The sequence below is a fragment of the Glycine max genome, chromosome 19 (genome assembly GCF_000004515.6).
Source record: "Glycine max cultivar Williams 82 chromosome 19, Glycine_max_v4.0, whole genome shotgun sequence".
NCBI classification, from domain to species: domain Eukaryota; kingdom Viridiplantae; phylum Streptophyta; class Magnoliopsida; order Fabales; family Fabaceae; genus Glycine; species Glycine max.
In genome coordinates this window covers 28,503,989-28,526,999 of record NC_038255.2, presented here as the reverse complement: position 1 = coordinate 28,526,999, position 23,011 = coordinate 28,503,989, and the positions used below count along the sequence as shown (strand labels likewise).

Below are 23,011 nucleotides of genomic sequence, written 5' to 3'. Positions count from 1 at the left end.
AAAATAACCTAAATGAGAAAACTTAAAAAAATAAAATTACAGGAAAGTAATGTGTTTTAATATTTAGATATTGGTTGTCACTATAGTTTTACCTATGATAACTTCTAGCTACGATTATCGTCTATATATTATCTCAGAATTAATATTTATATATAAAAAATATATGTTAACATTTTGTTTTTATTTTTAATTATTATGAATAAAATATATTTTTAGTGTTTATATATATATATTTTTTGTAAAACTTGATTTTGGTATCCGAAGTTTAACTTTGATTAATCTAGTTCCTAATTTTTTTTAAAAAAAAAAAGATTTTTGTCCGATCTCACCATAAAAATCATCTATGAGAAGGAATGAAAAACCACTATTTTTCCAAAATTCTGGTACCAAATTGATCAAAATTAAAATAAAAAGACTAATAATAATTTTTTACTAAAAGTACAAAAACTAAAAACATTTTATTTTATTATTATTATTATTATCAAGTTCAATAAAGATTTTGTTGATAATATTTTTAATATATACATATATATATATATATATAATGCTTAAAGAATATAAAAATATTGTAAATAATTAAAATAAAATTCATTAACAAGCTATAATTACAGTAAACACGTTTCAAATATCAATTTCACCGTCTAACACAACAATAAAAATTATTAGTATTTACTAGTCTTCCATACGTGCCAAGAGATCAAAACAAAATATACAATGCAACGGATAAATGATGTATTCTCGTCCTTTGGGAATATTGTATTAAAAAATGCATCCTTTGGGTGCGTTGAATCTTCTTCTCTTGCCCACTTTCCTTCCTGTCATTTGCACAAAAGAATTTATAATTAATTGGACCTATTCAAAAGATAGGTGAAATGACAAGGCACATGAGGCTCGAGTCAATTGCTCTTGTTGCATATAAAAAACAGAATAAATATCATCTAATAATATTGTATCATAACAAGAGGCTGCGTGTAGCAGGGAATAATGATGCATGCTGAAAAAAAGAAACCTACTAGGAATTTTCGCTGACCAGGATTGTTAAGCAATTATTTTTTGTGGGTAACTTGCATTTTTTTGGACAGGATTAGAAAATTGGATATTCTTTATTAACAATAACTTAACTGTAATCACTCAGTTTGGAGTTTAGTCATTAAGGATCTTTATCCATTTTTAAGAGTTTATTCTAAGGAAACCTATCATGAAAAAAAGAGAGAAAAAAAACTTAGGGAACCACATGTGAGGTTCCCTCATCACCTAGGATTCCATCTATATAAGAGAGAACAACTCACTCCTCTTCTCCTTTGACCTTCTGGCAGTGGGTTTTGAGAGGAGAGAGTGGGTAATTTTTTCTTCTCTTTTCTTGCTCTTGCTAAGTAGGAGTTGTGAGGTGAAGTGAAGTGAAGAGGCTTAGGTGAGTTTTTCCAACCTCTTCTTTTTATCTTCTTCATCCTTTCCTTCTCTTCTCACTAGGATCCTCACATCTCTCTTTTACTCAATTTTCATGACCAAGCTCTAGGATAAGCTCAAGGACCCAAGTCAACCAACACTTATCTCTTTGCTTCCTTGTATCAACAAAGAGGTAAGGGAGGAGTACTTAATCTCTTAAGACTCATGCTTGATGTTATGAAGCTATATTGCATTTATGTTGTGATTTGGTGTGTTTTACATGAAATTCGTAAATATGTGCTGGTGACACTAGTTTTTTGCGAGTTGAATTTGTGAATTTTGGGTTCAAAAAAGGATTCATTGACCCCAAAAATCTAGGAAAACATATATAATATGTATCATTTGGAGTTGTATAGCCTTTGCAATTAATTTTTTAAGTTAGGACAAGATATATGTATAATGCCTTGTTTTTGAAATTATTGGAATTGGAGCTGAAATATGTTGTTGTGGACCTCAAAATTGAACTCACAAGCTCCAAAACCCTAAGAGTCCAAAAGAAGATGCTCATATTTTTTATCAATCAAACAACATTGCAATTCAAATATAGCATACTTCTACAACACAAATTGAGGTAGCACAATCCAAATCTATTGAAGAATCGGCTGCTACCATAGAGGGTGTAGAAATCCTAATGTAGAATGACCAAGTGCATGTTGAGAAGCCTGATGTGACTTCATCTACAAATACAAAGGATGCTGAAAAAGTTGTTTACAATCAACTGTTAGTGACCAGTAGCTCCGTGAGTCCAAGAGATATTAATCCTCTCAATTATGCTGCTCTATCTCAAATCATTACGACAAAGATGTTGTCTCAAGTGCTTTAAAGACATTATGAGAAATATCAAGCTGATATGAGAGCTTTTGCTGAGCAACAAAGACTTGAAGCTCAACACCATTGCACAACAATTCACGCAGTGGTCTCAGCTTCTTGCTCAACAAATCCTGCAATCCACGACCGATCTACTTAGACTAATAGCAAATCAATACTTTCAACCTATTTTCGTCCAAATTGTTGTCTAAACTACACCTACTTCTATACTAGCAACCTTTGAACAAGCTGCACCTGAACTGCCATAACATCCACACCCAAAATCACCACCACACCAAGATCCACCTCAACAACCATAAATGACAATGATAGTTTATCATTTTTCCATCTTTCAAACCTATATTTGTTGATGACAAAAGGAGGATAAATTGGAATTTTGATATGTCATGAGCATTAAACTTACCTTTCATCTTTATATGCTCTATTGTAGTATATGTTCTAGCATATGTGTAGAAGCAAAGCTTCATGAAGAATCAAGATTGATTCAAAGATGTTTTGATGATAACAAAGATGATGACAAAGGTGATGACAAAAAACTCAAAGGTCAATCAAAGAATGAGTTCAAGATGCTCAAGATAGAATCAAGAACACTTCAAGATTCAAGAGGAAAGTTGATTTCAAGAATCAAGAATCAAGATTCAAGGATCAAGCTTTCAAGAATCAAGATCAAGATTCAAGACTCAAGATTCAAGAATCAAGAGAAGACTTAATCAAGATAAGTATGAAAAGGTTTTTTCAAAAACTGAGTAGCACATGGATTTTTCTCAAAACATGTTTACCAAAGAGTTTTGACTCATTGGTAATTGATTACTAGATTGTTGTAATCGATTACCAGTAGCAAAATGAATTTGAAAAAGTTTTCAAATGAATTTACAATGTTTCAATTGATTTCAAAAAGTTGTAATCGATTGCAATGTTTTGGTAATCGATTATCAGTGTCTTTGAACGTTGAAATTCAAATTCAAATGTGAAGAGTCACATCCTTTCACATAAAAGCGTTGTGTAATCGATTACACTGATTTGGTAATCGATTACCAGTGATTGTTTCTGAATAAATCAAAAGATGTAACTCTTCAAATGGTTTTTGACTTTTTCAAATTGGTTTTAAGTTTTTCTAAAAGTCATAACTCTTCTAAATGGTTCTCTTGACCAGACATGAAGAGTCTATAAAAGCAAGGCTTTGTTTTGTATTTTCAATCAATCTTTCTATCAATTCAATCAATCTTATACAATCCTTTACAAGCCTTGAATATCTTTGAACTTCTTCTTTGTGCCAAAAGCTTTCCAAAGTTTTCTGGTTTTCTAAACCTTGAAAACTTGTGTTATTCATTCTTTTCATCTCTTTTCCCTTTGCCAAAAAGAATTCGCCAAGGACTAACCGCCTGAATTCTTTTTGTGTCTCTCTTCTCCCTTTTCCAAAAGAACAAAGGACTAACCGCCTAAATTCTTTTGTGTCTCCCTTCTCCCTTGTCAAAGAATTCAAAACGACATAGTCTGAGAATTCTTTTGATTCTTCCCTTTCCCTTATACAAAAGTTTTCAAAGGACTAACCGCCTGAGAATTCTTTTGTATCCCCATTCACAAAGTATCAAAGGTTTAACCATCTGAGATCTTTGTCTTAACACATTAGAGGGTACATCCTTTGTGGTACAAGTAGAGGGTACATCTACTTAGGTTGTTGACTGAGAACAAGAGAGGGTACATCTCTTGTGGATCAATTCTAGTGGAGGGTACATCCACTAGGATCAAAGAGAACAAGGGAGGGTACATCCGTTGTGGATCTTTTCTTGTAAAAGGATTTTTACAAGGTTGAAAGAAATCTCAAGGCCCACAGGTCACTTGAGGACTAGATGTAGGCACGGGTTGTTGCCGAACCAGTATAAAAACTCTTGTGTGTTTGTCTCCTTCTTCCCTACTCTTTTACTTTCCGCTGTGCATTTTAATTTCCGCTTTTACTTTTAGTTAAGTTTCTCTTCTACTCTTTATTCACTTAACAACATAGTAAAAGCCTTAGAAGAGTAAATTTTTTAATTAGTAAAGGTTTAAGAATAATTAATTCAACCTCCCCTTCTTAATTATTCTGAGGCCACTCGATCCAACAATATGTTCCTTATATAATTAAGTTGGTGGATTATTCATTTTCGCTCATACATATGTTCCTATATATATGTTTGCATGTCTACTATGAATATATGCATAAAAGTTGTTGGACTTAAAGGGGAGCTCTAACACACTTTCATATATATAACATGCTAAGATATTATATCTCATAATCATGCTAAGTTACATAATTATCTTTCATGATTATGTTTTATCTCGATCAAAATTTATATAGTTTGTCATCATAAAAAATGGGGGAGATTGTTAGATATGGACGGTCCAATATGTCATATCTGGAGGATCCAAAATATCCACGATTTTGATGATAACAAAAATATAAATCGTTGATGGACTAATGGTTTATGTGAAGTGAAACATAACATACTTGATATAAGCTCACATAATAAAAAAACCCCTATCCTTATGCTTTTAGAAGTTATCCTCCAACGTGTAACGTAAAAGGAACTTATTTTTATTAACTATCTTACTTAGCGTCCAATGTGTTGTTATTAAGCAAGCGTCCACCAGTACTTATGTACTAAGTGTCTTTATGATTTTAAAAGGACATAAATAACTTGCACAAAATTTTTATATTGAGATAGTTAACGTTCATATGATTGTCATACACATGAAAGCATCTCAAGGTTGATTCGCTCCCCCTAATATTTGAATTTTCCCTCTTAATGTATGTTGTGATATTTCACAAACATTGGAATCTCAAGTGTATAAAGGCATAGACAAATGAATGTCATTAGCAATAGAATTAATCATACAAGTATTGGAGTAGAAAGTTGCAAAAGCATTATACCTTTGTCCCCTTTCTCTCTTCACGAGGCTGTCACGTAGCAAAAAAGATAAGTTATTAACAACAAAATTATTTGAGGAAGGTGTGTTGTGCTTCAAACATAATAAGCAAGTGAACATAGTCTAATTGTAGAAAGAAAAAGTAAGTAAAGAGTTATCGTATGCACAAGGACTATGTGAAACATAAAGGAAATCAACAAACAATTTTTAAGAGCATTCGCGACAACGAGTTGTCAATTTATTGTAGCGAATGTTGGAGTTTTAATTTTTTTAATAGAAAATATTTCATTGTAGCGAATGAACAGTTTGCTAAGGTGAAAATATACTATTTTTGGAGCGAAAACAAATTCAAACAATGAAAAGTGTTACTGAGATGAAATCTATAGAATTCTTCATATGAAATTCTTTCCTAACCAATCTCCTAGTTCAATGCAACCAAGATCCAGACTTCAATGACTAATCTTAATTTCTTAGTGGTTAATCCTTGAGTTCTAAGCTAAATCCCTAATTCCTTAGGTGATTTAGACGTAAAAACTTAGATCTTGATAAATGAATCTCTACAAACATAAGTATTTGATTCATTCTTGACATCAAATCCTTGCACAATCTCTATTCAGGTCTAGGATTTGAAATTGTTTTTACACAATTCAAATCCCTAAAAGCTAGGTTGATCACTCCTAACATGCATCTATGCATAGAATTGAAATAGGACCACATTGTAGAAGCATATGTTGTATGAAGCTTTTGATGATGCCAAAGATGAAATCTATTCAAGATTGATCAAAGTCAAGATCAAGAATTCAAGAGAAATGATTAACAATTAGTCCATAGTATGTTAAAAGAATTCCTTAAAAGAGATTGCACAGGTTTGGCCTTAGGTTAATTCTTTAGAACATCTTAGAAAAGTTTTTAAGTAAAACTCTTTTTTTGAAAATATGGTTTTTCCTCTGGTAATCGATTACCATAAGCAAAGATAAGTTTTAAACAGTTTTAGAAAAATTTGAAATTTGAATTTTTAACTGTGTAATCGATTACAAAGAGACTGTAATTGATTACCAGAGAGAAAAACTGTTTTAAACAACTTTAAGAAGTTTTTGAATTTAAATTTTAAAACTGTAATCAATTACAACAATTGTGTAATCGATTACCAGCCACGAAATTTTGAAATTCAAATCTGAAGAGTCATAACTCCCCAAAATTAACTGTGTAATCGATTACCACATATTTGTAACCGATTACCAGTGAAGAAATTTTGAAAATAACTCCCAAAAAGTCACAATTGTTCACAAGTTTTTGAAAGGCCACCAAAGGCCTATAAATAGGTGACTTGGGATCGAATTTCTAGAGAGTTTTTTAGAACAATAATTGTCTTATCCTCTCAAAAGAAAGCCTCAACCAAACACTTGCAAAATCAATAAGGATTCTGATAAGATCTTCATCTTGTAACATTCTTCTCTACAAGAGAGAAATATTCTTCTTACTTTAAAGCAAACAATTGTTGTTCAAGAGACAGTGGGTCTCTTGATTTGTAAGAATCTCTTAACACAAGGGAAGGGTATCCCTGTTGGGTTCAGAATTTGTAAAAGGAATTTACAAGTTAGTGAAAATCTCAAGCGGATTGCTTGAGGACTGGACGTAGGCATAGGGCGTGGCTGAACCAGTATAAAAACTGAGTTTGCATTTCTCTCTTCCCTAAACTTCTTTAATTTATTGCATTTTATTTTTGTTTTGCTTATTTTAAAGAAATATCATTTGAATTGTTCTTTACTTCATTCATATTAAGTGTGCATATTCTATTTCATAAGAGAATTAAAATTTGATTAGGGAGAAACTTTTAAACTTAATTCACTCCCCTCTTAAGTTATTGAGACCACTTGTTTAACAAGTGGTATCGGAGCTTAATTCATGTACAAGGTTTAGAAACTTCAAGAATATGGCCTCATCAAACTTTTTATTTTCCAAAGGAAACTCTATAAATATGTCTTCTATTTTCAATGGCATGAGTTATCATTATTGGAAAACCCACATGCAAATTTTCATAGAGGCTATAGATTTAAATATCTGAGAAGCCATAGAAATTGGACCTTACATCCCTACTATGGTAGCAGGAAATACAACCATAGAAAAACCTAGGGAACAATGGGATGAGGAGGAAAAGAAGTTAGTATAATATGATTTAAAAGTCAAAAATATAATTACATCTGCATTAGGAATGAATGAATATTTTAGGGTGTCAAATTGAAAAAGTACAAAATATATGTGAGATACCTTACAAGTAACCCATGAAGGAACAACAAATGTGAAAAGGTCTAGAATAAATACCTTAACTCATGAATATGAATTGTTTAGAATGAATCCTAATGAAACTATACAGGACATGCAAAAGAGATTCACACACATAGTAAATCATCTTGCATCTTTAGGAAAAACATTTCCAAATGAGGATCTTATTAATAAAGTTTTGAGATGTTTAAACAGGAAATGACAACCAAAGGTAACGGCTATTACAAAATCAATAGATCTTTCTAACATGTCTCTTGCTACTTTGTTTAGAAAGTTACAGGAACATGAAATGGAATTAATGAGACTGAATCAGCATGAGAAGAATGATAAGAAAAAGAAAGGAATTGCACTTAAAGCTTCATCTTCAATCCAAGAAGGAAGTGATAAAGAAGATTCAAATGAAATAAACGAAGATGATGATTTCAGTCTTTTTGTAAAGAGATTCAACAAATTTCTAAGAAACAAAGGAAATCAAAGAAAAGAGTAGAAGATTCATCCTCTCTTCCAAAATGTTATGAATGCAATCAACCAGGACATCTGAGAGTTGATTGCCCAAGTTTAAAGAAAAGAATAGAGAGATCCGAAAAGAAAAATTCCAAAGATAAGAAAACAAATAAGGCCTACATTACTTGGGAAGACAATGATATGAACTCATCTGAAGATTCAGAAAATGAAGTTGTAAACCTGAGTCTAACGACAAAGAATTATGAAAGCGATGAAGAAGTAACATCTTCTAATAACAAATTATATATTTCATTTGATGAATTACAAGATGTATTCACTGATTTACATAAAGAATCAATCAAACTTGCAAAACTAGTTACATTTTCTAAGAAAACTATTTCAAACTTAGAAAAAAAAGTTTTAAAATTAAATGAAGAATTAGAAAATCTTAAAACTGAAGTGAAAACTTTAAGATCAATTGACACAAATCATTCTTCCACCATAAAAATAATACATGATAATATAGAAGCATCAAACTCTTGTAATTGTTGTAACAACTATATAGAAGAAATCAAAGATTTGAAAAATTCTCTTGCCAAATTTTCTATTGGCAAAAATATTTAGATATTATATTAGGAAAGCAAAGATGTGTTTTTGATAAGGCAGGATTAAGATATAAACTTAATAAACAACAAAAAATTTATAAAAATTTCTTTGCATCCACACAAAAATATAGTTCTCCTTTCTTAACTTGTTTTTATTGTGGAAAGAAAGGACATGGTACATCTACATGCCATTTTAAAAAAAATAGTAATAATATTAAAATGATATGGGTCCGAAAAGGATCTTTTATAAAAACTAACACACAAGGACCCAAGAAAGTTTGGGTTCCTAACTCACAAACATGATCATATAGGTTTCCTTGAAGAAGAGTTCGTACATAGATAGCGGATGCTCTAAACACATGACAGGAGATACATCAAAGTTCACTCATATTTCTCCAAGAAAAGTGGACATGTGACTTATGGTGACAACAATAAAGGTAGAATTCTAGGAGTCGGAAAAATAGGTATGAATTCATCTACCTCCATTGAAAATGTGCTACTTGTTGATGGTCTTAAGCACAGTTTGCTAAGTGTTAGTCAATTATGTGATAAAGGTTATCTAGTATCATTTGACTCTCATAACTGTGTCATTGAAAATAAACATGATAGAAATATAAAGCATATAGGCTACAGAACAAATAATGCTTACAAGATAAATTTAGATCAAACATCAAATCATGATCAATGTTTTCTTAGTAAAGATGATGATCCTTGGTTATGACATAGAAGAATTGCCCGTATAAACATGGAACATTCAAATAAACTAATTTCTAAAGATTTAGTTATTGGTTTACCAAAACTTAAATTTGAAAAAGATAGATTGTGTGATGTTTGTCAAAAAGGAAAACAAGTAAGGGTTTCTTTCAAATCAAAGAATATAGTGTCTACAATTCAACCCTTACAACTTTTGCATATGGATCTTTTTGGTCCCTCTAGAACTATGAGTTTTGGAGGAAACTATTATGCTCTTGCTATTGTTGATGATTACTCTAGACTTACATGGACATTATTTCTCACTCATAAAATAGATGTTTTTCATGCTTTTAAGAAACTTGCTAAAATTATTCAAAATAAGAAAAATCTCAAAATTGCATTTATTAGGAGTGATCATGGAGGAGAATTTGAAAATAAAGATTTTGAATCATTTTGTGATGAACATGGTATTGAACATAATTTTTCTGGACCTAGAACCCCTCAACAAAATGTAGTTGTTGAGAGGAAAAATAGATTTTTAGAAGAAATAGCCAAAACTTTGCTTAATGATACATTTCTTCTAAAATATTTTTGGGCTGAAGCTATAAATATTGCATGATACATAATGAATAGAGCTTTAATTAGACCTATCTTGAAGAAAACTCCATATGAATTATATAATAGAAGAAACCAAACATTTCACATCTTCATGTGTTTGGATGTAAATGTTTTGTGCTAAGCAACGACAAAAAAAAAAAGAAGTTAGGGCTTTGTTTGAAGTAATTTGGCCAAGAAACGAGAAAGTTATGAGGATTTGAAGTTCAGAGGAGGTTGGGCGCCATCAAGGAGAAGAGAAAAATGAGGGTTCTACGCAAAGAGAGAGGAGAGAGAAAATGCAGCTTTTTACAGGCAGGGATGATCTGTAATCGATTACAGCCTCTTGTAATCGATCCCGTAACTGACCAGCACCAATTCCTTCCTCCTTTTCATCTCCCCAGTCATTGACTCTATTTTCCTCCGATGATCAACGTCAGAGGTATTATTCACAATTCTGCAATCGCGTCATTCTTGACCTTAAGTACTTAGATATTGAATTTTTTTATGGTGAAACATTTGATTGCTACCAAGTGTTTCAAAATTCTAAATTGCTTGAATTCATGTCTATGAAATTGCCTTATTTTCCTAAATTAGTTAGGGTCTTTTATAATAATTTGAAAATTCAGGATAGAGTCCTTTATTCTGAGGTGCATAAAATTCCTATCATTGTTGTTCAATCCTTATTTTATTCATTAACTAAGCTGCCTAGTCAAGGTGTTCCTTTTGAAGGCACTCTTGTTGATGATTGGAAACATGTTTATTCAAGTCATGATGCTCGAAAAATGGTCTGCAATGACCATGTTGACATGACTGACAGATTGCTTGCTAGGTCATTTACTCTTGAGTGTCGCATCATGCACTATATTATTTATCGAATTTTGCTTCCTAGGTCCACTAACCTTGCCCAAGCCTCTGAGGAGGATTTAATCTTGTTGTGGGCTCTTCAAACTGGTCGTTAGATCGACTGGGCTCATCTTGTTCGATACCGAATGCATAAGGCATTACAGACCAATGCACCTTTCCCATATCCCCATCTTGTTATCTTATTTCTCCATAATTTCAATGTCCCCTTACATGATGAACCTTTTGTCAAATTTAAATGTTCTTTTGCTATTGGTGCTAGTGCTGTTACATCTTTTGGTTATCGGAAAGATATGGATGGTCAGTGGGTACGCAAGCAAGACCTGCCACGTCCCATTCCTAATGAGCGTACATCGTCTCCACCACTGCAACAGAATGCCTCTTCTTCTCTCCTGACTGAAGTTCTCACCGAGCTCCATGATCTTCGAGCGTTTGTTGGTGATCGCTTTGATGTGATGGATTCTCGTATCACACGGCTTGAAGACGATATGAGTTTCATCCGGCGTTGGAAGATCAACATTTGTTTTTGTTTCATCAATGTGAAAATCTTCATCATTTCCCTCTCCTTTGCCTTTGTGATCTTCACCATGAATATGTATTTCTTCTAAAGATTCTAAAATATCATCTAGTATATCCTTTCTTGGAAAAATTGCATTAGTTTCATCAAAAGCAACATGAATGGATTCCTCAATAATCATAGTTCTTTTGTTATAAATTCTAAATGTTTTACTGTGCAATGAATAGCCAAGGAATATACCTTCATCAGATTTTGCATCAAACTTACCTAAGTTATCTTTGTCATTGTTTAGCACAAAACATTTACATCCAAACACATGAAGATGTGAAATGTTTGGTTTTCTTCCGTTATATAATTCATATAGAGTTTTCTTCAAGATAGGTCTAATTAAAGCTCTATTCATTATGTAACATGAAGTATTTATAGCTTCAGCCCAGAAATATTTTGAAAGAAACATATCATTAAGCAAAGTTCTGGCTATTTTTTCTAAAGATCTATTTTTCCTCTCAACAACTCCATTTTGTTGAGGGGTTCTAGGTGCAAAAAAATTATGTTCAGCATCATGTTCATCACAAAATGATTCAAAATTTTTATTTTCAAATTCTCCTCCATGATCACTCCTAATAAATACAATTTTGAGATTTTTCTTATTTTGAATAATTTTAGCAAGTTTCTTGAAAGCATGAAAAACATCTCTTTTATGAGTGAGAAATAATGTCCATGTAAATCTAGAGTAATCATCAACAATAACAAGAGCATAATAGTTTCCTCCAAAATCCATAGTTCTAGAGGGACCAAAAAGATTCATATGCAAAAGTTGTAAGGGTTGAGTTGTAGACACAATATTCTTTGATTTGAAAGAAACCCTTACTTGTTTTCCTTTTTGACAAGCATCACACAATCTATCTTTTTCAAATTTAAGTTTTGATAAACCAATAACTAAATATTTAGAAATTAGTTTATTTAAATGTTTCATGTTTATATGGGCAATTCTTCTATGCCATAACCAAGGATCATCATCTTTACTAAGAAAACATTGATCATGATTTTGATGTTTGATCTAAATTTATCATGTAAATATTATTTGTTCTGTAGCCTATATGTTTTATATTTCTATCATGTTTGTTTTCAATGACACAGTTATGAAAGTCAAATACTAGATAACCTTTATCACATAATTGACTAACGCTTAGCAAACTGTGCTTAAGACAGTCAACAAGTAGAACATTTTCAATGGAGGTAGATGAATTCATACCTATTTTTCCGACTCCAGGAATTCTACCTTTATTGTTGTCACCATAAGTCACATGTCCACTTTTCTTAGGAGAAATATGAGTGAACTTTGATACATCTCCCGTCATGTGTTTACAGCATTTGCTATCTATGTATCAACTCTTCTTCAAGGAAACCTATATGATCATGTTTGTGACTTAGGTATCCAAATTTTCTTGGGTCCTTGTATGTTAGTTTTAATAAAAGATCCTTTTGGGATCCATATCATTTTAATATTATTATTATTTTTCTTAAAATAGCATGTAGATGTACCATGTCCTTTCCACAATAAAAATAAGTTAAGAAAGGAGAACTATATTTTTGTGTGGATGCAAAGAAATTTTTATAAAATTTTTATTGTTTCTCAGGTTTATATCCTAATCATGCCTTATCAAAAACACATCTTTACTTTTCTAATATAATATCTAAATTATTTTTGCCAAATAGAAAATTTGGCAAAAAAAATTTTCAAATCCTTAATTTTTTCTATATACTTGTTATAACAATTACAAGAGTTAGATGCATCTATATTATCATGTATTATTTTTATGGTGGAAGAATGATTTGTGTCAATTGATTTTAAAGTTTTCACTTCAGTTTTAAGATTTTCTAATTCTTTATTTAATTTTAAAACTTCTTTTTCTATGTTTGAAATAGTTTTCTTAGAAAATGAAACTAGTTTTGCAAGTTTGACCGATTCTTTATGTAAATCAGTGAATGCATCTTATAATTCATCAAATGAAATAAATAATTTATTATCAGAAGATGTTACCTCTTCATCGCTTTCATAATTCTTTGTCATCAAACTCAAGTTTACAACTTCATTATCTGAATCTTCAGATGAGTCCATATCGTTGTCTTTCCAAGTAATGTAGACCTTCTTTGCTTTCTTATCGTTGAAAGTTTTCTTTTTGGATCTCTCTATTCTTTTCTTGAAACTTGGCCAATCAACTCTCAGATGTCCTGGTTAATTGCATTCATAACATTTTGAAAGAGAGGATGAATCTTCTGCTCTTTTCTTTGATTTGAAATTTGATCTTCTTTGATTTCCTTTGTTTCTTAGAAATGAATCTCTTTACAAAAAGACTGAAATCATCATCTTCGTCTATTTCATTTGAATCTTGTTTATCACTTCCTTCTTGGATTGAAGATGAAACTTTAAGTGCAATTCCTTTCTTTTTCTTATAATTCTCCTCATGATGATTTAATTTCATTAATTTCATTTCATGTTCTTGTAACTTTCCAAACAAAGTAGCAAGAGACATGTTAGAAAGATCCCGTGATTTTGTAATAGTCGTTACCTTTGGTTGTCATTTCCTGTTTAAACATCTCAAAACTTTATTAATAAGATCCTCATTTGAAAATGTCTTTCCTAAAGATGCAAGATGATTTACTATGTGTGTGAATCTCTTTTGCATGTCATGTATAGTTTCATTAGGATTCATTCAAAATAATTCATATTCATGAGTTAAGGTATTTATTCTAGACCTTTTCACATATGTTGTTCCTTCATGGGTTACTTGTAAGGTATCCCACATATCTTTTGTACTTTTGCAATTTGACTCCCTAAAATATTCATTCATTCCTAATGCAGATGTAATTATATTTTTGGCTTTTAAATCATATTGTATTAACTTCTTTTCCTCCTCATCCCATTGTTACCTAGGTTTTTCTATGGTTGTATTTCCTGCTGCCATAGTAGGGATGTAAGGTCCAATTTTTATGGCTTCCCAGATATTTAAATCTATAATGTTTATAAATAGGAGGCCTATTTATAGAGTTCCCTTCGGGAAATAAAAAGTTTAATGAGGCCAAATTCTTAAAGTTTCTAAACCTTGTACAAGAATTAAACTCTGATACCACTTGTTAAACAAATGGTCTCAATAACTTAAGAGGGGAGTGAATTAAGTTATTGAGGCCACTTGCTTAACACACATTAACTATGAAAATTGATCCAAAAAAATAGAGAATCAAATACTTGAATTCTACTTCAATCACTCATCAACTCAAAATTTAGCTCATTTGGATCATGAAGGGTCCAAATAGAACCACAAAAGAAGAGTAACAATGGAAGAAAAAGGAGAAGAGAGGGAGAGAGTGAGTAAGAGATTATATTTTTGAAATTCACAAATGAACCAAAAATTTGTACAAAGGATATCACGAGCTTTTTATATAGAGCCCAGATCATAATATTTTTTTCTATCATAGAGGATTTTTGTTGTAGTGAAAGTATATTTCACTACAGCAAAATTAAATTATACACTAAACACTTTTGCACTTAATCTTCATGCTTATGAACCTTGCTTACTGGGGTGACGGATTGGCTTGTTCTGGCAATTTTCAATTAATTTCAAGGTCTTTAGCTTTGCAAATTTGTTGTGGCGAGGCATAGCTTCGCTGTGGTGAATCTTCCCCATCTCCACTTGATTAAAAGTCTTGTTTCGCTGTGACGAGATCATGTCTACAACTTCTCATCCTTTACAACACAAAATTTGATATTGTAACATCCAAATTTACACAAAAACATTTAACACTATTATTTAGTTTTTGAAACCATTTAATATAATTTTTTTGACAAAACAACAATTATTAACAAAAATTCTAAAGAAAAAAAAGGATAATTGCTCACAAAATAAGGTGTGAAAAACAATTATCAAGGCGTATATCCCACAATGGATATCTTTCTGTAAGCCTGTAAAAGCTACCTCAAGTATCAACACAAATAAAAAGAAATAATCATTCAACACTCACAAGTGTTGAGAATCTGTCAAACAGTATTGGACGCTCAAAAATTAAAACTTACAAAGTTTTACCTTTTCTTAGCAAAGTCATATGTTGTATTCAAACCTAATTGTATATATTCTCTTTGAGAGATTTGAATATTATATTCATTCAAACTATTGATTGGAAAGCCAAGAGTGACTTAGTGATAAAAAAATACTTGGGTCTTCTTAATCTCAGGAGGAGATTAAGGGTAATCCATAAGTGACATTGAGAATACTTGTTGAAGGCAGGAGTAGCAGAGTAAAAACTCATTTGTAATCATCAATTATGATTAGTGGAACCCTTTACTATTTGTGAAGGAGAACTAAACGTAACTCAAATAGAGTGAACCAGTATAAACATTGTGTTTTTGCTCTAGCTTCTCTTGCAACATCTTTATTTTTAGTTGTTTTGATCTTATCTTTGGACGCACAAGTTTTTATAAAATTGTATTTGTGAAAATCTGTTTATTTATGTGTGGATGCTCTTGTTAAGAGCATTCTTTTCAAACTTGTTATAAACCTATTTTTATGAAACTCTCCAATTTTTTCATAAAGACTAAAGTTTTATTTAACACACCATTCAACCTCCCTTCTAGTGTGATGATATCTGTTATTTCAACCTTCATGCTAGTTGATGATGTTGAGCATTAGTGGGAGAACACTCACTAATGCTTGGAGGTAAAAGGTAGACAAATCACTTGGGATAACTTCAAAGAGATTTTCTTAGAGAATTATTTCCAAATAGACGTTCGCAACAAGAAGGAGATGAAGTTCTTGGAACTCAAGCAAGGTAACATGGTTGTGGCTGATTACACACTTAAGTTTGAAGAGTTGTCAAGGTACCACCCTCACTTCAATGGTGAAGCACGAGAGCGGTCCAAGTCTATGAAGTTTATCTATGGCATGTGTCTTGAGATCAAGCAAGCCATTAATTACCAGGAAATTTGACATTTTTCCATATTGTGAATAGATGCAGGATTTATGATGAGGATAGTAGGGAAAGAACTGCACATTATAAGAATGTGGACCCAATGAAGGATGATGTGGGGCTCAAAACCTTATTCCGCTCTAATCAATCAACCTAATATTTGTTTTAGTAGTTGGAAGACCACCAATAGTTAGTCGATTGGTGCCTAGAGTGTGAAATCTTCTATTTCTACACTGCAGAGGTGTAGGAAGTGTGGTTGTACAAATCATGCTACTAATAATTGTTTTTCACACCTTTTTTGCTGAGTAATTATCCTAGTTTTTCTATAGGATCTGTGTTAATAATTGTTGTTTTTGTAAACAAACTATATAAAATAGTTTTAGAAACTAAAAAGATAATTTTTAATGTTTTTGTGATAAATTTGATGTTACAAGGGAAAATTTGGTGCTTAAAGGAATGATGAGCTACAAACTTAACCTCGCCACAAGATGAGTTCTCGCCACAACAAAAAGACTTAACCTCGCCACAAGATGAGTTCTCGCCACAACAAAAAGAGGACCAGTGAATATTTGCCATGGCGAAGCTACACATCCCCACAATGACTATGAAGGTTGAAGATCTTGAGTTAAGCAGAAACTCGCCATAGCTAGTCAATCTTTCACCCTAGCTAGCAAGGATTAGAAGCATGAAGATTTAAATGAAGAAGTCCTTTGTAAATATTGTAAATTCGTTGTAACAAAATGTATTCTCACTACAACAAAAATCTTTTAGGGCAGAAAAAAATTGAAGTTGTTTCAGCTCTCTATATAAGAGCTTGCAACATCATATTAAAGGATTTTTAGTTCATTTTTTGTGATTTGCAGAAATAGAATCTCGAAACTCTTTCTCTTTATCTTTTTTCTTTAATTATGGTTCATCTTTTGAGGTTCTATTTAGATCATTTATTATCCAAATGAGCTAAATTTCCAGTTGTTGAGTGAGGGTAGAATTCAAGTATGTAATTCTCTATTTTATGTTCAATTCTCTTAATTATGAGATCCTATTTCAATGATTTTCTTAGATGCATGTTAAGAGTGATCAACCTAGCTTTTAAAGATTTGGATTGTGTGGAAACAAGTTCTTATCATAAAAATGAATTGAAATTGTGCTTTATAGAGATTTGGCATGGTAGAGATTCACTGTTCAAATTCGAAGTTTTAGGTTAAAGGCCAAACGACCTGTTTGGTCCTTTATCTTTTAAAAAATTCATTTTAGTCCTTTATCTTTTTAATTTGATTCAAAATAGTCTTTCCATCAATCTAAAACTAACACCGTTAATTAGATAAACATATTAGCGACTAAAAACCACCACAAAAGGTTACCTTCTCCATCCTCTTCTTCTCCCTTCACTTCTTCTCCCTCTATTCTCTTTTTCTAAAAAAAACAATCAATGAAAAACAAATTATTCAAAGAATCAACAATAGTCACAAACCATGAAAAATTCAAAGCTATACTGCAATTACTATTTTTTATCAATAGTAAATTAATTTATCAAGTCTTTATGGATGTATTGTTGGGCTTGAGGACACGGGGAAGAAATGTGTAGGCAAAGAAAGGAGCAGAAGTTTCAGAACAGAGAGGGACATAGTCAGAGATAGAGTAGGTCCATCGTGGTTAAAGCCATGAATTGCAATGTATTAAATCAGTTTTTTGGTGATTTTAAACCTCCAAAAATTGCTTCAATAGATCCCGGACACAAACATACAATAACGCTGAAAAAACTTCAATTGAATCAGCACACAACACCACACACAAAAAAAAAGATTCCATTCTAATCGTGGTTGTTCTGAAAAATAGAGTTTAAAATGTTATTCTCCAATTAGGGTTTCTCACTCACCTCCTTACTCTTTGAGTACAACATTCTGTTGCTCAAATTCAACATTGATGGATGGGATCCGCCAGAAACTGTGATTGCCTACTGGACCCAAAAGTTCAACAACCCAACCCACTCTAAGAATTCCGCGAACTCCGATTTTGACTAGACAAACGATGACTTGTTCCCCGCCGACAACGACGATCGTTTCGCCTCATTGACAACAAGCCCCAAAGTGATGCTTCTAGTTGCACAAACAATGAGGAGATTGAGGTGTGCAAGCTCGTCTAGGAGAAGAAACGCGTGCGCGGCAACGTGTTTAATTGGATTTTTTTTGGAGCAATGTAGGTTGATTCAATAGAAAGTCTTTTGAGTATTATTGTTTGTTTGGAGCGGTGTGCGGTAATGTAATTAGATTATATTTTTAATTTTTAAAATGAAAGATGCTCGCTAAAAATTAAAACAGTGCATAGACTGTTAATAGAAAAATTTGACTATTTTACAATTTAATAAAATACTTACACTGCGATAAGAAATTATAAATCATAAAAAGTTAGAGCTATATGATTTGCTTTTCAGTTTTTGTTTTTAAAAACTATTTTTTAAAATAAGTTTTTATAATAATTTTTTATTTGAAAAAACATTTGATAACAATTCAATCCCTTTTTTTGGAATCCTTCATCACTGTTGCGTGCCACCCCCTACCCCTCTCTCCTTCGCACATGACATTACCTCAAAGCTCCTCCATTATCACGCATAGCCACCGTGACCCACCCACACTAGTGCGCGTGTCATCGCCCACAACCACCACTAGTCACTGCATACACCACAAGCCTCATCATCATCATCACGCCAGCACATGAGACTAGATCATGTTGCACACTACTTCCACCTTCATAACTTATCGCGCTTGCGACCCCTTCCATAACCTTACACTTCTCAATAAGGTGTTATATGGGTTTTGAAAGGGATAATTCTGCATCAAATAAAGAGAAATAAAAAAGCAAAACATGAAAAAGTTGTTTTTGTTTTTTATTTTTAATGGGACATTTGAGATAAAAAAAAAAGACTTTAGATTATAAAATTTTAAGGATTTTCTAGATTATCAATTATAGGATATCAACAGGATCCTGAAACATATGATTCTCTCAAATAATAAATAAACCAATGATATGTACCTTTCTCCATAGTAAAGCTTCTCTCCGATGTACTTTGATTTCTTGAAAGAAGAGAGAAACAAGATTTTACTCCCTTGACTATTATTTCTGTCTCTCTACATTTGTGATGACCAGAGATTAGAAAGAATACTTTTCTGTCAGGAAGGAGATCTTGTTTCACGTTAGTGGGTATTAACATCCTTTTATAACTACTACTCCCATCAAGTAGCAGTTACCTCTAGAAATTTCTCCTATTTAATCCAATTACAATTTAGTTCTTAATTATTAATCATTTATTTATTAATCCCTACATAAGTCACATGTCTCTCACATGAGACATTAATTCTAACATTCTCCCACATGGCTCATGTGACATTACTAAACATTATGGACTAAATAAATAAATAACTAACATAATACGCATTAAAAAAATGACTAAACCGTTTTATACATTGAGTACATCATAATTTCATGATTAAGAATACGAACCAATTTGAGTCATAGCAGTTGTACATCACTTAATCGACATAGTCCCTTCCATGTACTACAAATTAGTCTTCTCCTTAATATGAACATTAGTTAGGAATACATAATTGGTCCAACATAATGTCTTTATTCAAGACAAACCTATTAACATTACTCTAACACAAATATGCATGCAAACATAGAGAACAAGTAATCAGAAACATATCATGAATGAGCTTAGAGTGTCATTAAAAATACATAAGGTAAATTACACTTAATGATCATCAATAACAATAATGTTCTCATATTTTCAACATGTTCTATAAATGTCATGGGAGGTAATCCCTTTGTTAAAGGGTCAGTTATCATAAGGTTTGTGCTAATATGTTCTATTGGCATTCTTTGTTTCTGAACTTCTTCCTTCACGACAAAGTACTTCAATTCCATGTGCTTAGCACCCTTAGAGTACTTGTCGTTCTTAGAAAAAATATTGTTGCAGAGTTATCACGGTACATTTTCAGTGGCCTAGCAATACTGTCAACAATTCCAAGCCCTGAAATAAAGTTTCGAAGCCAATTAACCTGAATTTTAGCCTTAAAACATGCTACAAATTCAGCTTCCATTTCTTTTCGTTCCAAATCATTTCTAGGACATTATGCGAGACTAAATTTGTCTCCTTTTTGAATTGGAATGGGTGATGTTGAGCACTTTTCCATCTCGAATCTCTCTAGTTCTTTATTGATATATGCTTTTTGAGATAAGCCTAACAATCCTTGTGATCTATTACGGAATATTTCTATCCCTATCACATAGCTTACCTCACCCATATCTTTCATTTCAAAGTTACTAGAGAGAAACTTCTTAGTCTCATTAAGAAGACGCAGATCATTACTTGTAAGCAATATATCATTAACATACATAATTAGAAAAATAACCTTACTCACACTGACCTTCAGATATATACACCGATCAACAGTATTTTCCCTAAATCTAAAGGAAACAATGGTATCATTAAACTTCAAATACCATTGACGGGAAACTTGCTTAAGACTGTATATTGATTTCTTTAATTTGCACATCATGTGTTCCTTTCCTTCAACTGAAAACCTTATTGGTTGGTCCATATAAACATTTTCCTCTAAATCTCCATTAAGAAAGACAGTTTTCACATCCTTCTGATGTAGCTCCAAGTCATAATAGGCTATTATTGTCATGATAATTTTGAAAGAATCCTTTCATGAGACCAGTGAAAACGTCTCTTTATAATCAATATCATCTTTCTGAGTAACTCCCTTAGCAACAAGTTTAGCCTTGTTACGTTCAAGGTTGCCATGAGATTCACGTTTATTCTTGAAGATCCACTTACAACTAGCTCTCTTACAGCCCTTTGGCAATTCTACAAGGTTCAAAACACCATTATGTTCCATGGAATTTATCTCTTCTTTCATGACATTTAACCACTTCTCAAAATTATCACAACTTATTGCTTGTGAAAATGAAACTGGATCATTACCATTAACGCTTAAGTTTGTTTCTGTTTCATGTAGGTATGCCACATAGTCATTCAAAATAGTTGGTCTTCTTTCTCTTTGTGACCTCCTTAATGTCACTTCTTGTGGTTCTTTCACAATAGGTTCATTATGTATCATGGGCTCATTATTGCGTTGCTCTTCTTCATTATTGTTTTGAACAACAATTAAAAGAGCAATCACTTTACTGCTAGAGACACAAGCTAAAGGGACTTGCACTCTAACTTCTTTAATTTTCACATCTCGTGGAATTGTACTTCCACTAATTTCACTATTTTCAATGAACCTTACGTTTTCAGTTCCCACAATTCTCATACTATGATTAGGACAATAAAACATATACCCCTTTGACTTTTTTGGATAACCAATGAAATATCCACTGATTGTTCTTGTATCCAATTTTCTCTCTTGTGGATTATAAACCCTTATTTCTGCCTAGCAACCCCAAACATGCAGGTGCCTTATACTAGGTATCCTATTCGTCCACAGTTCAAAATGTGTCTTTTGAATTGTCTTACTAGGAACCCTATTCAACAAATACATGACAATTTTCAAGGCATACATCCACAAAGATATGGGTAAAGTTGAATTACTTAACATACTTCTAATCATATCCATTAAAGTTCTATTACAAATTTCTGATACATCATTTTGTTGTGGTGTACCAGGTATTGTGTATTGCGCACAAATACCACGTTTCTGAAGGAATTTAGCAAATGGATCTGAATGTTGCCCAATTTTATCGTATCTTCCATAATACTCACCACCACTTCTATCCTAACAACTTTTACTTTTCTGCCTAATTGTCTTTCTATTTCATTGTAAATTTCTAAAATATCCACTGCTTGAGATTTCTCATGCAGTAAGTAAACATAATCATAACGTGAATAATCATCAATAAAGGAGATAAAATATATTTCTTTTTTGAAAGAATTAACATCAAAAGGTTCACAAATATCAATATGCACAATTTTAAGAAACTAAAAGCAATTCATGCACATTCCATATACGTTTTCCAATTCATGCACGTAAGATTCAAAAGAATTGGAAAATGTACAAAGCTTTCGGCTTATGGTGCAAATTTATTCTCAAAAGATGAAACATAAGCCATATTTTATGGCCTCCCAATAAATCAGGGACACGTAAATGTGAGAGAGAAATTATTTACCAACCTAGGAATTGGTCATGTGCATTCAACACCATGCCACTTGTCGCTTTCTTTCTCAAAAATTAGAATTCAACAATAATAAAATATTGATACACCATATTATGCCAATAAAACAATACATGCAACGAAAAATAAAATCCTTAAATTTCATATTTAGGGTTCATAAAATTTGGAGAAAAAATATCATTAATAGAGAATCATATAATTTCATAACATAGCCTCGTATAATTTCATAACATAGCCTGTGATATCACATGTAAAACTTTTAAGAGTTTCATAGATTAACGATTATAAAAAACCAACAGGATTTTGAAACCTATGATTCTCACAAATAATAAATAAACAATGCGTATCTTTCTCCATAGTGAGATTTCTCTCCGGTGTACTTTGATTGCTTGAAAGAAGCTGTCTCTCTGCATTTGTGATGACTAAAGATTATAGAGAATATTTTTCTTTCAGGAAGGAAATCTTGTTTCACTTAGTGAATATTAATCTCTTTTATAACAATTACTCTCATCAAGTAACAGTTATCTCTAGAAACTTCTCCTATTTAACCCAATTACAATTTAATTCTTAATTATTAATTATTTATTTATTAGTCCCTACATAAGTCACATGTCTCTCACATGAGACATTAATTCTAACATAGATATGTTGCAAGAACATTTATGTTGGCCACACACATGAAACATGATGC

General features: G+C 31.9%; 1 long non-coding RNA gene across 2 annotated transcripts; it reads left to right on the top strand.

Moving 5' to 3' along the window:
* The first annotated feature begins 879 nt into the window (after positions 1–879).
* Positions 880–17,194, top strand: LOC102669593 (uncharacterized). Of its 2 annotated transcripts, XR_419856.4 has the most exons (3): positions 912–1,411; positions 1,511–1,579; positions 16,578–17,194. It is a non-coding gene; the product is annotated as an uncharacterized lncRNA (long non-coding RNA). The 2 variants fall into 2 exon arrangements; XR_005889839.1 differs by lacking the exon at positions 16,578–17,194 and having other exon boundaries at positions 880–1,411; positions 1,511–1,580.
* The last annotated feature ends 5,817 nt before the right edge of the window (positions 17,195–23,011 follow it).